The sequence below is a fragment of the Sus scrofa genome, chromosome 16, assembly GCF_054392235.1.
Source record: "Sus scrofa isolate SSC_HxYL_T2T_F1_AM1 chromosome 16, Sscrofa_HxYL_maternal_Yorkshire_Landrace_v2.0, whole genome shotgun sequence".
Lineage (NCBI taxonomy): Eukaryota > Metazoa > Chordata > Mammalia > Artiodactyla > Suidae > Sus > Sus scrofa.
In genome coordinates this window covers 86,962,457-86,969,920 of record NC_139398.1, presented here as the reverse complement: position 1 = coordinate 86,969,920, position 7,464 = coordinate 86,962,457, and the positions used below count along the sequence as shown (strand labels likewise).

Genomic DNA, 7,464 nt, shown 5'->3' with positions numbered 1-7,464 from the left:
AGAGGCACAAAGGAAACCTAACAGACAAAAATCACATGCGATGCCATCTAAAGGTAATCTCCCCGGATATTAAACATATATCTTTGTATATAAACATATATAAACACATATATATGTATATAAATATGTATAAACATGGATACATATATATTTTCGATGTCCTATTCTACATAGGACTTTATAGCTTTTTTTCCCCCCTCACTTCAGAATTTATCAGGAATATTTTCCTATGACAAGTCTCTCTCTCTCTCTCTCTCTTTTTTTTTTTTTTTTTTTTTTTGTCTTTTGTCTTTTTTTAGGGCTGCACCATGGCAAATGGATGTTCCCAGGCTAGGGGTCAAATCAGAGCTTAAGTGGCTGGCCTACGCCACAGCTACAGCAACACCAGATCCGAGCTGCGTCTGCAACCTACGCCACAGCTCATGGCAAAGCCAGATCCTTAACCCACTGAGCGAGGCCAGGGATGGAACCCGCAACCTCACGGTTCCTAGTCAGATTCGTTTCCGCTGCACCACAACAGGAACTCTGACAAGTCTTTTTTATATTTGTAATGATTGTTTTGAAAGTCATCATATTCACATAGCTCATCTGTTTAATCAGTTTCTGATTTTGGAACATTTTGGCTATGAGGGAATCAAACATTTCTCTATTTAAGTACCCAAATTAAAATTGTTGATTAGAGAAAGTTATGTTATTTTTAATAGTTAAACATAAAACTTACAGGCTCCTTTGTCAAAAATATTAACAACAACCATAGCAAAGTCTAAAACCAAGCAATGAAAAGCTCTTTTTAAAATTGAAACCATGGAGTTCCCACTATGGCTTAGTGGGTTAAGAACCTGACAATGCCCATGACAAACACAGGTTTGATCCCTGACCTCTCTCAGTGGGTTAAGGATCTGGCTTTGCCACAAGCTGCGAATCAAGCATTTCTGTGGCTGTGGTGTAGGCCTGCAGCTCCAATCTGACCCCTAGCCCAGATAATTTTCTATATGCCCAAAGGAAAAAAAGAAGGAAAGAAAAAAAAATTGAAACCAGGGACAATTTTGATTTCCAGAGGACATCTAGCAATGATTAGAGATATTTTCTTTCTTTCTTTCTTTCTTTCTTTCTCTTTCTTTCTTTCTTTCTTTCTCTCTCTCTCTTTTTTTTTTTTTGTCTTTTTTAGGACCACACCCATGGTGTATGGAGATTCCCAGGCAAAGGGTCAAATCAGAGCTGTAGCTGCCAGCCTACATCACAGCCACAGCAATGGGGGATCCGAACCATGTCTGCAACCTACACACAGCTATCTGGCAACACTGAGCAAGGCCAGGGATCAAACCTGCGTCTTCAAGGATGCTAGCCAGAATCGTTTCCTCTGAGCCACAATGGGAACTCCCAGAGACATTTTCGATTGTCCTCACTGGAGGGGTGCTGCTACATTACAGGAACGGAGGACAGGAAAGATCAGCCATGCAAGGGACCGACTCTCGCAAGCAAGATTCTCTCCCGAACGTCAACAGGCTGTGACATTAAACTTTGTTCACACCTAGAGAGAGTGCTTCATGTTCTTGCAAGGAACACGTTGTTCTTACAGTTGCAATTGCCAGCAACTTCCCACCAATTTCCTACACCTTGATGCGCACCGATGGGAGTGGAGGTGGTTAATAGCACTGGTGAAAGGGGGAGAGGATTTTAGAATGGATGAGCTGTGAGATCCTGCTGCGTGGCACAGGCAACTATGGGATGATATACATGATGGAAGGTAGAATGAGAAGACGGTGTGTATATACGTACGGCTGGGTCACATTGCTGAACAGCAGAAACTGGCAAAACATGGTAAATCAACTATATGTTAATAAAACATACATTTAAAAAGATGTGGATTTCTATAAAAGAAGAAGAGCCTGAAGAGGCAGCTTATCAAATTGGAGCCCATCGAGGATCACTTCTTGAAGGACCCCTTCCCTGCGTAGACGCCTGGGGGTCCTGTACCCCCGCCCAGAACAACATCGGAAGGGAAAATGAGACAGGAAACCCAAGTTAAATTCTTGCAACAGAACACTGATTTAGACTCAACAAGAGTTTACTTCTGTGGCTTTTGAACCTCATGTGTTAAGTATTTACAATCTCCAGCAGGTATCACTCTCACGGTATTGGCTGCCAACAGCCTGGTTCCCGGATGTGGGGGTACTGTAACCAAGACTCTTAAAGACTTCAATTGTATGCAAACCTAGCTGCTTTTTCCCTTGGCTTGCTGTCTAGGCCACACTTCTCATTTTCTCCTCAACAGCCAAAACATTTTCTCCACCTGCATGGGTTTTGTGCCCTAGAATTCATAGGGATGGAGTAGGCACTGGTAGTTGTCAAAGTCCCAAAAAAGGACCATATTTAAAGAGGGAAACTTAGGGGACTTTGGGAGATCACTGTAAGTTAATAAATTGCTCAAGAAAGCCACATGCACAAGACAGGCTTGCTTTGTTAGTGGAGCCTTGAGAAGTGCCTCAGGGTGGGGGATGGGAGGAAGCCTGCATTCAGATTCAGACCAAGGGCTAGGGTTTGAGGACCACCCTTCTGCAGACTTGAATACACATTTCACCAGATACTGAGGAGGAGCTCCTACCCCCAGGGAGGAAGAGGCGGGTCTTTTCCCACCCCCACTCCCCTTGGAGGATAAAACGGTAGCCCACCTAGTCCTCAGGGCAGAGCCTCCGCACCTGCCCGCTTGCATCTCTCACAAGCGTCCTATCCTGATAAATCTGTTTCTTGCCTTTCACTTTGTCTCTCACTGAATTCCTTCTGCGCAGAGACATAAAGATCCTGAACCTCAGTTAAGTCCAGACATCGGGTGAGTGATTCTAATTTAAAACTGTGGGTTTGAGTCCCAATCTGAGTTTAGGCCGTGCATACTGTCAGTTTCAGACTCACCCAAACCTAGCTTTAGCTATTCTCCACGTGTCTTTTAGAGCAGTTAATAACTCACCATTCCTGCTTCCCTTCCAATTTAATTCTCCAACAAAACCCAGAGTCATCATTTTCAAATGCAGTAAGAAGATGTTATCTCTGCTTGAAATGCACAGATCTTCCTCCCGATGCCCCCTTGGAATATCGACCAAAAATCTACGTGTAGCCTGCAGGTCCCTGGCGACCTTTCCTGCAGCTGCAGTGTTATATCCTATTACCTTCCCTCCGCCGCCAGTCCTCATTCAGCTCCTCAAGAAAAGTGCCCCTAGGAGTTCCCGTCGTGGCTCAGTGGTTAACGAATCCGACTAGGAACCATGAGGTTGTGGGTTCGATCCCTGGCCTTGTTCAGTGGGTTAAGGGTCTGGCATTGCCGTGAGCTGTGGTGTAGGTTGCAGATGCTGTTTCGATCCTGTGTTGCTGTGGCTCTGGTGTAGGCCAGCAGCTACAGCTCTGATTCGACCCCTAGCCTGGGAACCTCCATATGCCGCAGGAAGCAGCCCTAGAAAAAGCAAAAAGACAAAAAAAAAAGAAAGAAAGAAAAGTGCCCCCTCTTCCTGCCACCAGAACTTCGCACGTGTCATTGGTCCCCATATGCTTGATTTGCTGCACACTTAACTCCTATAGTTCATGCTTCAGACCAAGCATCCCTGACATGCTGTCGCACCATGTTATGGCTCTCTGTCACATGCACGTAGATAACAGACTTCATTTCTATCAGGTATCTATCTTGTCATATGCACTTATCAGAATGATGAGAAGCGTTGATAGAATTTATAAAGCTCGTGTCTCTGACTGGTAACAGGGGACTGCAGCGTTTCTAGACAAAATGATCTCTTCATGCTGCGAAATCCTGGGTGTTTATCAAGAATTTAACTGCAGTCTAATATGTTAATTTTGAACCAGTGTTTGGTAGGTTTTGGGTTTTTTTTTTAAATACTTTTCACAAAAGTGTAGCTGACAGTTAGGGAATATCTAGGAGAACCCTGAAATATCAGTGCCCTTTGATTTTTAGTGTTTCTTTCATAGTGGTCTAGAGAATCAGAAAATAATACACCTGGAATTCATCAAAATACCATCTTAATAAAAACATTTAATGAGTTCTTCTTTGATACTGCCCTCGTGACTTTTTGAATTTAGCATCCAAAGGCTTTTTTTCTTTTTCTTTTTTTTTTTTTTTTTTTTTTTTCTTTTTGCCATTTCTTGGGCCGCTCCCGCGGCATATGGAGGTTCCCAGGCTAGGGGTCGAATCAGAGCTGTAGCTGCTGGCCTACACCAGAGCCACAGCAACACGGGATCCGAGCCGCATCTGCAACCTACACCACAGCTCACAGCAGCATCGGATCCTTAACCCACTGAGCAAGGGCAGGGACCGAACCCGCAACCTCATGGTTCCTAGTCGGATTCATTAACCACTGAGCTGCAACAGGAACTCCTAGCATCCAAAGCCTTTTAAGCTAACTGCCCAAATGTGCTATGAAGAACTACACCACAGAGGACCAAAATGTGAAGGCATTTTAAGCTCATTTATTTAATAGCAAGCTCTAGAGTTCTTGCTGTGGCTCAGCAGGTTAAGAATCCGACTAGTATCCATGAGAATGCCAGTTCCATCCCTGGCCTTGCATGGTGAGTTAGGGATCCAGTGTTGCCGTGAGCTGTGGTGTTGTAGGTTGAAGACATGGCTAGGATCCCTTGTTGCTATGGCAGTGGTTCAGGCTGGAAGCTGTAGCTTCAATTCAACCCCTTCCAGAATGTTTCAGATGCAGCCTTAAAAAAAAAAAAAAAAAAAAAAAAAAAAAAAAAATGCAAGCTCTGCAGCAGAAATTATCACACCATTAGTCAATTATACGTCAATAAAACTTTAAAAAATGAAAAATAAATACATAAATAAAGCAAGCTCTATAAATAGGCCTTTTCTCTTTTTTCCCTCCTGCTTGTTGAAAAGACAGAAAATTATATAGTGGTGATTATAGTAGTGTACTGTCAGGTTTATAATATCTATAGAAGTTTTATATATATATATAATAGTAACAACACATACAATGAGGGAAGAAGATTTATACATATATATACATGGTTAATTCCTTTAATGATTTTTTTACTGTATTCTTTGAGTTATCTTAGTGATTGCCTGAGGGTTTACCACCAGAATCGACCTCAAATTTATACAAACTTAATTCCAGTAATATACATATAGAAATAGGTTTGCATAAATCTGAAGTAGATTCTGATAAGAAAACCCTTGAGCAATCTCTAAGATAACTCAAAGTATATAGAAAAAAAATCATGGAAGGAATTAAATTGTTGCCCTAAAAATATTCACTTAATTCAAAAGAAAGTAGTAAAGGAGGAACAGAGGAACAAAAAAGCACATGGCAAATATGATTTGAATGACATCAATAATAACGTCAAATGTGAATCAATGAAACAATCGAAGGACAGAGATTTTGGAGTTCCCTTCTGGGGCAGCAGGTTAAGGACCCAGCATTGTCCCTGCCGTGGCCTGGGTTGCTGCTATGGCACCAGTTTGATCCCTGGCCCTGACACTTCACATGCTATGGAGAAAAAAAAAAAATGTAATCTTTAAAAAAAGACAGATTTTACTATCATTCTGGATTAAAAAGTAAGATTCAAGGTGTTGCTATCTATAGGAAACACTTCAAAGGTACAAATAGGTTGAAAGGATAGAAAAAAGATATATCATGCAAACAACAACCATAAGAAAGCTGAACTATCAGAGGAAATAGACAAAAACCAAAAAGATGTTACTGAGATGAAAGACTGTTTATAATGATAAAGGGGTCAGATCCATCAGGAAGCTAAAGCAAACATGGCAAACATGTGCACCAAACAACAAAGCTGCCAAAACGCATGAGACAAAACTGACAAAATTGAGAGAGAGAGATAATTCAACAACAGTAGTTGAAAGCTGTAACATCTCACTTTCAATGATGGCTAGAAAAAAATAAGCAGAAGATCACAAAGAAAGAGAAAAACTCTATAAACCAAATAGATTCAACAAACACGTATGGAACATTCCACCTAAACATTGCAAAACACATATTTTTTTTCAGGATCGTATGGAAAATTATCCAGGTCATGGTCAAACTAAAAAAATATATAAGAGCAAAGTCATGCAGAGTACAATATCCGATCACAATTAAATGATATTAGAAATCAATAAAGGAAAAATATTTTGAAAGTTCATAGTTTTGTAAAAATTTAAACAACAAGCAACTGAATTACCAATGGATCAGAGAAGAGATCAAGAGATAAATTAGAAAACAATTTAACCTGAATGATAATGAAGACACAACATACCAAAATGTGTGGCGGGCCATGAAAGTGGTACCTAGGGAGAAATTTATAGCTAGACACCTCTAAACTTTAAAAAGAAGAAAGATGTCAAATCAATAACAAATATTCTACTTTAGAACACCAGAAGAAGAACAGAAACTCTACGAAGATCCAGGGAGAAGAAGGAAATATTAAAGATTAGAGTGGAAATGAGTGAAACAGAGAAAAATCTGGTTCTTTGGAAAACGTCAGCAAATTGACAAGCCTTTAGTTAGACTAACCAGAAAAAGAGAGAAAGCTCAAATACTAAATCGAGGGTGCAAGAGCGAAATCTCTATTGACCTTATAGAAATAAAGATTCAGAAGGGGAAACAGATCAGCTGAAGTCTCGCAAATTAGAGTAACCAGATGAAATGGACAAATCACCAGAAAGACACCCACCACTGAAACTAACTTAAGAAAAGTTTAAGTGTGGATAGACCTATAAAAGTATGGATTTAACAATTTAATTATTTAATAATAATTAATAGTTCTTTATCTAGACATTATTCACCATTTAAATTATTAATTCAATCTTTTTATAGAAACCAGAAAGCCAATATCACTTGTTCTATCAATACAGTAAATGGGTAAAACAGAAATCAAAGAGTGGGATTTAATTCTCTCCAACACCCCTGCCTGCTGGAGACACAGCCCAGTCCCACCTTCTGCGTCATGACACAGAAGTGCTGCAGCCAGATTAACCAGCTCGCCTGTTGTCCACCAGCCCACCGCGGGGGCAGGCCTCCCAGGGTCTGCAGAGCTGGGAGGTGGGGGGCAGCTCTCTTCGCAATCACGTGGCTTGAAGAAGGATGGGTCAGATCACAAGGGGCTCCTCCCTGAAAAGTTAAGCCTGCTGAGAATGCAAAGCTGATGTCATCCATTGGAAGAACTGAAGGCTCTGCTGATAAAACCTGGAGCTGTGCCCATTCTCCTTTGACCACTGCTCAGGTTGCCTGCAGTGCCACCTCCCATAAACTCTGAACCCAGGGGTGGCGTGGTTGCAGCTGGTGTTTGACTTGGCAGATTCAGAGACAGAAGCCGCTGTCGCCAGGGTAGCAGCGAAAGGGATTGACCGGTCACGGCTGAATCAAAAGCTATAAGATCTTTTTGGTCTCCTAGTGAGGCAGGAAGGACAACGAAGAGGGGAGAAAGCTCCTAGGAGAAAAGAGATTGTGCTTAGTA

General features: G+C 41.4%; 1 long non-coding RNA gene across 1 annotated transcript; it reads right to left on the bottom strand.

Moving 5' to 3' along the window:
• Positions 1–4,448: 4,448 nt before the first annotated feature.
• LOC146395706 (uncharacterized) lies at positions 4,449–7,182 on the bottom strand. The gene is made up of 2 exons (XR_014831060.1): positions 6,945–7,182; positions 4,449–4,710 (listed from the first exon to the last, which is right to left on the bottom strand). It is a non-coding gene; the product is annotated as an uncharacterized LOC146395706 (long non-coding RNA).
• Positions 7,183–7,464: the final 282 nt, after the last annotated feature.